This window comes from Rutidosis leptorrhynchoides, chromosome 3 (assembly GCF_046630445.1).
Source record: "Rutidosis leptorrhynchoides isolate AG116_Rl617_1_P2 chromosome 3, CSIRO_AGI_Rlap_v1, whole genome shotgun sequence".
Classification (NCBI taxonomy): domain Eukaryota; kingdom Viridiplantae; phylum Streptophyta; class Magnoliopsida; order Asterales; family Asteraceae; genus Rutidosis; species Rutidosis leptorrhynchoides.
The window spans coordinates 601,744,078-601,753,340 of record NC_092335.1 but is presented as its reverse complement, the minus strand read 5'-3'; the positions used below and the strand labels follow the sequence as shown (position 1 = coordinate 601,753,340).

The 9,263-nt window shown below is 33.9% G+C and overlaps 1 non-coding gene across 1 annotated transcript; it reads left to right on the top strand.

Annotated features, from left to right (window-relative positions):
• The first annotated feature begins 8,122 nt into the window (after window positions 1–8,122).
• LOC139903498 (small nucleolar RNA R71) lies at window positions 8,123–8,229 on the top strand. Its single transcript, XR_011778314.1, has one exon. It is a non-coding gene; the product is annotated as a small nucleolar RNA R71 (small nucleolar RNA).
• The last annotated feature ends 1,034 nt before the right edge of the window (window positions 8,230–9,263 follow it).

The window sequence follows — 9,263 nt, the reverse complement described above, 5'->3', positions numbered from 1 at the left end:
ATACTCTCCAATGAGAGTAACAAAAATACCTCCTCCTATTATTCCCCCTTCCTGTATTCCTGTCACCATTTTGGACAGATAAAAACCAACACAGTAGGGGATATTAACAAAGCTTCTAGTGTTTCGAATACACTTAAGGTAAAATAAATGGTGTAAGGTCATCTTCTCCTTGTTTTTACCTCTTTTTGTAATCGAATTAGCTAAAAATCTATGTATAATACGAAGATCTGCTTTGTTAATATCTAAATAGGAGTGTCTTCCTCCCAGCGTAAAAATATTATAATTTGACATACGCCTCCAGACGGCGTCCGCGTCAAAATTCCTATCTACCCTTTCACCATGATAAATCAAATTTGTACAATCAGGTAGTAGCAATTCACCAGGAGTGTAAATCTGTAAAGCCCTGGCCATGTCCAGCATGAACATCCTATACATCCTACGGCCAAGTAAAAATCTAAGAAAATTCCTATCGTCTAACCTAACTACATCTGTATCTAACGCTATAGTACTCATAAGCTCAACACACCATTACTTATATACAGGCCTACGAATGGTGAATAAACGTTCCCAATCGGGAAAAGAAGAGTTCCCATACCTTTGGATCAGATGCTGCCTAACTGAGTTAGCTAGTTGGACCCTTTCCAAAGGCTCCCAATTGATTACCCTCGGTACTTCTACATTTTTCGTTACCAGTTTAAATTTGTTACTTTGATACGTCGGGTAATCTCTCCAACTTCGATCAAATCTCAAATTGGGATGCAACTGTTCTTCATGAATCGTTGGGTGTTCTATTATCAGATGAATCGGAAATTGTACGTAGGCATTAACATATTCTTGTTGCGGATCATAGTATGGTATGTGTTGATCATTATGATATTGTTGTTCCTGTTTAGGTTCTGGTTCATATTGTGGCTCATATTGCATTTCTGATTGTGGTTCCGGAACAGGTTGCCTAGATGATGATGATGCACCATCAGTATCGGTATATCTCTGCAAAACACATTAAACACAAAATGTGTGCATCCAAATATGCATTAGTGTTAGCAAAATAACAAATTAAAACAACTACAATAACATGTTCAATCAAAATTAAACTTATACACATTTTCACAATTTTAACAATTCTACACTTTTTCAAATAAGCATATATGAAAATGTTTACAAAGTTCATAAGCATTCAACTCAAATAACATATTAAAATAACCATTACTAGCAATTAAACAAGTTTCAAATGGCATTTACATCAATTTAATCAAGTTCATGAATTTTAGACTTAAAAAGTCCACTTTAATTCTCAAAAATCATGTTTAGGATCAAAGTTTGGATCATTTAACTACCTGAACATGTTACACTACTTAATTTAGCAATAATTCACCACAAAAATCAGCCATAACCTGTTTATATCAAAAAGCCCCAAATTGCTCAAGAACAAAAACCCTATATTTCTAAAATTTTTGAAGTTTTTGGCTTCAAATCATGTTAAATAGCATCAATCTAGGTTATACATTCATAATATACTAACAATTTAACTCTAATTACACTAGAAATTAACAAAATTAAATTACGTATAAATTAGCTCAAGAACACTAAAACTGAAAATTTAAAGAGTTTAGGGGTAAAATTTCTACTTTCTTGCCTCCCCATCTGAAGAAAGACATGATTATAGCGAGAAATTTAGTTGATTTTGGTTGAAAAATGGCGAATTTAGGGGTGTTTTTGAGAGGATTTGCGTATTTGTGTGTGTGTTTGTAATGGAGAAAGAGAGCTCGCTGGGTTTCTTATTCTGACCAGCATTTTGGCCTCAAGCGATCGCATGAGGTTTCAGTGTAAATCCCATGCGATAGCATGGGTCCCTGATATTTTTTTTTCTTTATAAAACCATTTACTAATAAAACATAATTTAATAAATTTAATAAATTTGTTTCTTTTAAGAATGAGAGCGTTTCGGATCGTTGTCCTAGTCCGTCTCCCGATAAAATTTTAAAATTTGTCACTTTTTAAGCGTTGTTTTAAAAGCAAAGATTTTTGGGTTTTTTTTTTGGCATACTTTAATTCAATAAGATTAAAAATAATGATAATAAAATTTCTCGTCCCGCCCTTGGGTAAAGCAATTTCGGTTCAACGACCTAGTCTTCAACTCACGACGAATTTTAGATATCAAATTTTTAACTTAATGAAATAAAGTAAATTTTTGTTTTTAAAATCACACCAAACTTAAATTTAAAATGCATAAAATTAAAAATTAATATTAATATTATTAATCTTTTTTTACATTAATTTTACAAACTTATATTAAAAATATTAATTTTTAAAATATTTAAAAACTTAAATATATTGGTTCAAAAAATTTACAATATTAATTTTAAAAACATGGTAAAAATTAAAATTAAAAATCTTTTTGGTCTTTTATCCCACTTTAATCAATCAAATATAATCAAAAATATACGCTCCTCTTTTCGGTAAAGTAATTTCGGTTCCATAACCTAGTTTTACTCCTGACGAATTTTTGAAATATTTTGGGTTGATTGACTAAAGATATTTATACCTTAAGAATAAACGGTAAATTTCACAGTGATGTAATAAATTTTTGTATGATATCAATAATTTTGGTTTCGCATACCTAATTTTATTAAATACCAATTTAATACTTTATAGCGAACGATTCAGTGGTTATTATCAAAAGGTTAAAAGCAATAAATAAAAACAAAAAAAACTGTACATACTTACCTGTGAGAAAGAATTCTCAGAGACCTGCTTTAGCTGACTCATAGAAGAGTCGTGTGATTTTGTTTTTCATAGCTACATAAGCGTAATCTCGATTCTTCAATATCTTTTCTTCTAAACATATGAACGGTCCTTCTCTGCACAGAGTAACAAATTCGGTATTTGAATATGTTTGATTGTTTGAACATTTACCTTCGTGTGACCATTTTCCTCATTTATAACATCTTTCAAGGTGTCGTGCTCTTCTTTTTGTTGCGGATTTTGATTTTCCTTTTCCAAAATGTATCTTATGATGATCTTTCCTGAGTTCTTTCCTTACTTCATCCATTTTGCCTCTTATGAAGGATAGCACTTCACTTGGGAGTGTGTCATTATTACGTTTAGTAATCATAGCGTGTAGTAGTAGACCATGGTTCAGATCAAAGGAATTCTTCATCTCGTAAAACCTAAAAAAATAAAAATTCAGAATGGAGGGAGAAGAGTAGTTCTTTAGGGTCTGCTAAGGAAAGACCATTCGGATTTCATTCTCGAGAACTACACGAAAACAAAATATCTAACTCTAACAGAAATACATATTACCCTAAAAAGATTCGAATTTTCCCACACTTAGTTAGCTGTGGTGTCGAAATTGTGATTAACTTCATCTTCAACTTCCATTGGATTATCTATGTAATGTTTAACTTTGTGACCATTAACCTTAAATTCAATCCCATTTGAATTTATTAACTCTACTGTTCCGTATGGGAAAACTCTTGTGACTATGAATGGTCCAGACCATCTTGATTTCAATTTTCCAGGAAATAGCTTGAATCATGAATTGAAAAGAAGAATTCTGTCTCCTTCTTTAAATTCTTTTGAACTTCTGATTCTTTTATCATGCCATTTCTTCGTTCTTTCTTTATAGATTAACTAATTTTCATATGCTTCATGTCTTAATTCTTCTAATTCGTTTAATTGACTTAACCGTAGACTTCCGACTTCATGCAAATCAAGATTACATGTCTTCAAAGCCCAAAATGCTTTGTGCTCAATTTCTATTGGAAGGTGACATGCTTTTCCGTAAACGAGTCTGAAAGGTGTGGTGTCAATTGGAGTTTTGTAGGCTGTTCTAAAAGCCCAGAGTGCATCCTCCAATTTCATTGACCATTCCTTCGAATTTGATCCTACAGTTTTCTCTAGAATACATTTTAATGCTCGGTTGGTATTTTCAACTTGTCCACTTGTTTGTGGATGATAAACAGTTGAGATTTTATGAGTTACTCCATATCTTTTGAGAATTTTCTCAAGTTGATTATTACAAAAATGAGTACCCCGATCACTTATTAAAGCTTTCAGTGTTCCGAACCTTGCAAAAAGACGTTTTAAAAAGTTGACTACAACTCGTGCATCGTTAGTTGGGAGAGCTTGTGCTTCCGCCCAGTTAGATACATAATCAATAGCAACTAGAATGTAGAGATTATTATGAGATTTTGGAAATGGACCCATAAAGTCAATACCCCAAACGTCAAATACTTCACTTACTTGAATGACATTTTGTGGCATTTCATCACGTTGACTTATTTTTCCGGCCCTTTGACAAGCATCACAGGATTTACAAAGAAGGTGTGCGTCTTTGAAAATTGTAGGCCAATAGAATCCAGCATCGTAAACTTTTCTTGCTGTGAGTTGAGGCCCATAATGCCCTCCTGTTGGTCCTGTGGGACAATGGTTTAAGATTTGACTGGCTTCATCCCCGAATACACATCGGCGTATTATTCCATCAGGACAACTTTTAAATAAATGTGGATCTTCCCAGAAATAGTGTTTTATATCACTAAAGAATTTCTTTCGTTTTTGGTATGACAACCCTTTTTCAAGGAATCCACATACTAAGTAGTTTGCATAGTCTGCAAACCATGGAATTTCACTATAATCTATCTTTAATAGATATTCATCAGAAAAGTTATCTTGTATGGCCGATTCATTTAAAACTTCTAATTCAGAATTTTCAAGACGAGAAAGATGATCAGCGGCGAGATTTTTTGCTCCCTTTTTGTCTCGGATTTCAATATCGAACTCTTGTAAGAGTAAGATCCAACAGATTAATCGTGGTTTGGCATCTTGTTTTGAAAATAGGTATCTAAGAGCAGAATGGTCAGTATAGATCACCGTTTTAGCTAGAACGAGATATGAACGAAATTTGTCAAAAGCAAAGACAATAGCAAGGAGTTCTTTTTCAGTAGTTATGTAATTCTTTTATGCCCCTTGTAACGTCTTACTAGCATAATAAATAGGTTTAAATTGTTTTTCAATCCTTTGTCCTAAAACGGCTCCCATTGCAAAATCACTTGCATCGCACATGAGTTCAAATGGTAAATTCCAATTTGGAGTTATCATGATCGTCACATTAGTGAGTTTTTCTTTAAGAATATTAAAATATTTGATACATTCATCTGAAAAGATGAATGGATCATCCTTTTCTAGGAGTTTATTCATAGGAGTGGCAATTTTAGAAAAATCTTTTATGAAACGTTGGTAAAAACTGGCATGCCCTAGAAAACTCTTAACTTCTCTAACATTGGTGGGATGTGGAAGTTTAGCAATTACATCTACTTTAGCTCTATCCACTTCAATTCCCTCCTTTGAGATTTTATGACCAAGAACGATGCCTTCTTTAACCATGAAATGGCATTTCTCCCAATTAAGAACTAGATTTGATTGTTCGCATCTAATCAGCATTCGTTCAAGATTAACTAGACATGATTCAAATGTATCACTGAAGACTGAAAAGTCATCCATGAAAACTTCCATGCATTCTTCTATCATGTCGTGAAAAATCGCCATCATGCACCTTTGAAAGGTTTCAGGGGCGTTGCATAGTCCAAATGGCATGCGTTTGTAAGCAAAAGTACCATAAGGGCACGTGAATGTGGTTTTTTCTTGGTCCTCGGGTGCTATTGGAATTTGAAAATATCTGGAGAAACCATCAAGAAAACAATAGTAACTATTTACAGCTAATCTTTCCAACATTTGATTAATGAAAGGTAAGGAAAAGTGATCTTTTCTGGTGGCGTCATTTAATTTTCTATAATCAATACAAACACGCCATCCTGTTACAGTCCTAGTAGGAATAAGGTCATTTTTTTCATTTGTGATGACAGTCATGCCATCCTTCTTAGGTACGCATTGAACTGGGCTTACCCATGGACTATCAGAGATTGGATAAATTAAACCTGCATCTAGCAGTTTAATAATTTATTTCTTAACAACATCTTGCATATTAGGATTTAGTCTTCATTGTAGTTGCACATACGTTTTATGACCTTCTTACATAAGGATTTTATGTGTGCAATACGAAGGACTTATGCCTTTAATATCATGAATCTTCCATGCAATAGCTGGTTTATGAGCTTTTAGCACAGAAATGAGTTGAGATATTTTATTTTCAGTAAGAGAAGACGATATTATTACAGGTAATTCAGATTCACCATGTAAATAAGCGTATTCCAAATGGTTTGGAAGTGGCTTTAACTCTAAAGTTGGTGGTTCTTCTATCGATGATTTATATCAATATCTGTCTTCCTCTTTTAGCATTTGAAGTTCTTCTGTTGTGGGTTCATATCCATTAGCTATGACTGTAGCTAACATTTCAGCTTCATTAATTGGTTCAGTTCCTTCTCCTAAAGAACATTCTCCTGTTCCTTGTAATCCTGGAAATTCTTCTAACAATTCTGTATGTGAATCTATAGTTTGAATATAATAACATGTATCATCTGCAGATTGCAGTTTTTGCATGGCTCTATCCACAGAAAAGGTAACACTCTCGTCCTCTATACTTAGGGTCAGTTTCTTACCGAACACATCTATTATTGCTTTAGTCGTGTTTAAGAATGGTCTTCCTAATATTAGAGGAACTCGAGAATCTTCTTCCATGTCCAGAATAACAAAATCTACTGGAAATACTAAAGTACCAACTTTAACTAGCATGTTCTACATTATCCCTCTAGGATATTTTACTGATCGATCGGCTAGTTGTATGCTTATTCGTGTTGGTTTCAATTCTCTGAGGTCTAATTTAGCATATAATGAATATGGCATTAAATTTATACTAGCACCTAAGTCTGCCAATACTTCTATTGAACTAAGACTACCCAGAAAACATGGAATTGTGAAACTTTCTGGATCTGATAATTTTTCTGGTATCTTATTCAACAGCATTGCAGAACAATTTGCATTCATAGTAACAGCCGAGAGTTCTTCTATTTTCTTTCTATTTGTGATTAGATCTTTCAGAAATTTAGCATATCTAAGCATTCCTGAAATCACATCAATGAAAGGAAGATTTACATTTATTTATTTAAACATATCCAAGAATTTGGATTGCTCGGTTTCAAGTCTTTCTTTTCTCATTTTACTCGGGTAAGGAAGTGGTGGTTGGTATGGTTTAACATAAGGTTTAGCCTTAGCTGTGTTATCTTCATTAACCTTTTCAACTACCGGTTCTGTTTCATTTTCTTGTTCAGGCTGTGGTGTCTGTGAAGTGGGAATAGAGTCATCAGAAATTACAGGTATTTCAGGTATTTTAAGTGTAATACCACTTCTCGTGGTAATGGCTTTAGCTATTTCATTCCGGGGGTTAGCATGTGTATCGCTAGGTAGACTTCCCGATTTTCTTTCACCTATTAACCTTGCTAGGTTACTCATTTCTTGTTCCAGATTTTGGATAGAAGCTTGTTGATTTCTAAATACTTGAGCATTTTGTTCATTCGTTTGTTTCTGAGATGTAAAAAATTGAGTTTGAGATTCAACTAGCTTTGACATCATGTCTTCTAAATTTGGCTTTTTATCATCGGCTTGTGGTGGTTTATTTGGAAAAATAGGTCTTTGCTGATTATAAGTATTATTGGATACTTGTTGATTGCTAGGACCTTTTTGGTTGTTGTATAGAACATTTCGGTTATAATTCTGATTTTGATTGTAGGTTGGTCTTGGCGGTTGATAATTATTCTGATAATTATTTCCAGGCCTTTGGTTCATGTATGAAACATTCTCTCTTTGTTCCATTGTTTGTTCAATACTGAGACAATCTTTTGTCAAATGTGGTCCTCCACACTGCTCACAACTAATTTGTATTGAGTGAATATCTTTAGTCATCTTTTCCATTCGTCTCTCGACAGCATCTATCTCTGCGGAAATGGAATCAAAGTCATGGCTAGAATCGGCTCTAGCTGCTTTAGATGATCTAAAGATATCTTTTTCTTGATGCCATTCATGTGAGTGAGAAGCAGTGTTATCAATAATTTTGTAAGCTTCAGTTGCAGTTTTCTTCATAATGGAACCACCAGCTGCTATATCGATGTCTTTTCTTGTAGTGATGTCGCATTCTTGGTAGAATATTTGTACTATTTGATAAGTGTCTAAACCATGTTGCGGACATCCTCTCAATAACTTTTCAAATCTTGTCCATGCCTCATATAGAGTTTCATTTGGCTTTTGTGTGAACGTAACTATTTCTCCTTGAAGTCTTACGGCTTTAGATGCCGGAAAGAATTGTTTAAGAAATTTTTCAACTAAAACATCCCATGTATCAATCGCCCCTTCAGGTAACGATTCTAACCAATCTTTGGCTTCTCCCTTTAAAGTCCAGGGAAATAACATGAGATATATCTGTTCATCCTCCACTTCTCTAATTTTAAATAGAGTACAAATCCTATTAAAGGTACGAAGATGTTCGTTTGGATCTTACTTCGGCGCACCACTAAATTGGCACTACCATGTGTAGGATTTTTCCTTTGATTTCATAATCTGGCGCATTAATGTCTGGTTGAGTTTTGGCATGACCTTGGCCAGTGCGTTTAGCTCTCATTCGGTCTTCCATACTTAGAGGTTCCAGATTTTCTATGATTGAGTTTGTTGAATCTGAATCACTAGAGGATTCTGACTTAATTTTTTCTTCCTCGACAATCTCTGGATGAGAGATTTGTGGTTCAGGATCTCTGAATTGTCCCTGAATATCCTCCGGGTTCTCAATTGTGAAGTCGGGTTCAAAAAATGGTTTATCGAAAATTTGAATTGGAGTACTTGGTCGACTGGATGACGATTCTAAAGAAAAATCAACGGCGACAATATTGGCTAGATGTCTTGATCGTGTTACAGGTGGTGAACCTATAAAAGGTGGTGAACATTTTGCTCGGTGCATTCACTGAATATCCTATTAGTTATAAAAGATAAAAATTATATAAGTTATCAAATTAATAGACTTTTCTGATTTTGCCCACGTTTTGAATAGCCAATAGATGCAGCAGGTAGCCAGGACCCTTTAAATCGGAAGCCCATAACTCGCCACTAACAAATCTAACTATTACTACGAATCATAAAATTTTGAATGTCTATCAATTTAACCGCTTAAAATAATTTTTCGTTTTGAAATTTTAGAGAAGAAATAGAAAAAAAATTCTAAGTCCTAAAAACTAGAGCGTCGAGAAATAAGAAAGAAAAAGAGTGCGTCAAAAAATGCCGAAAAAATAAAAGGTCGAAAAATAAGGGTCGAAAAATAAAAG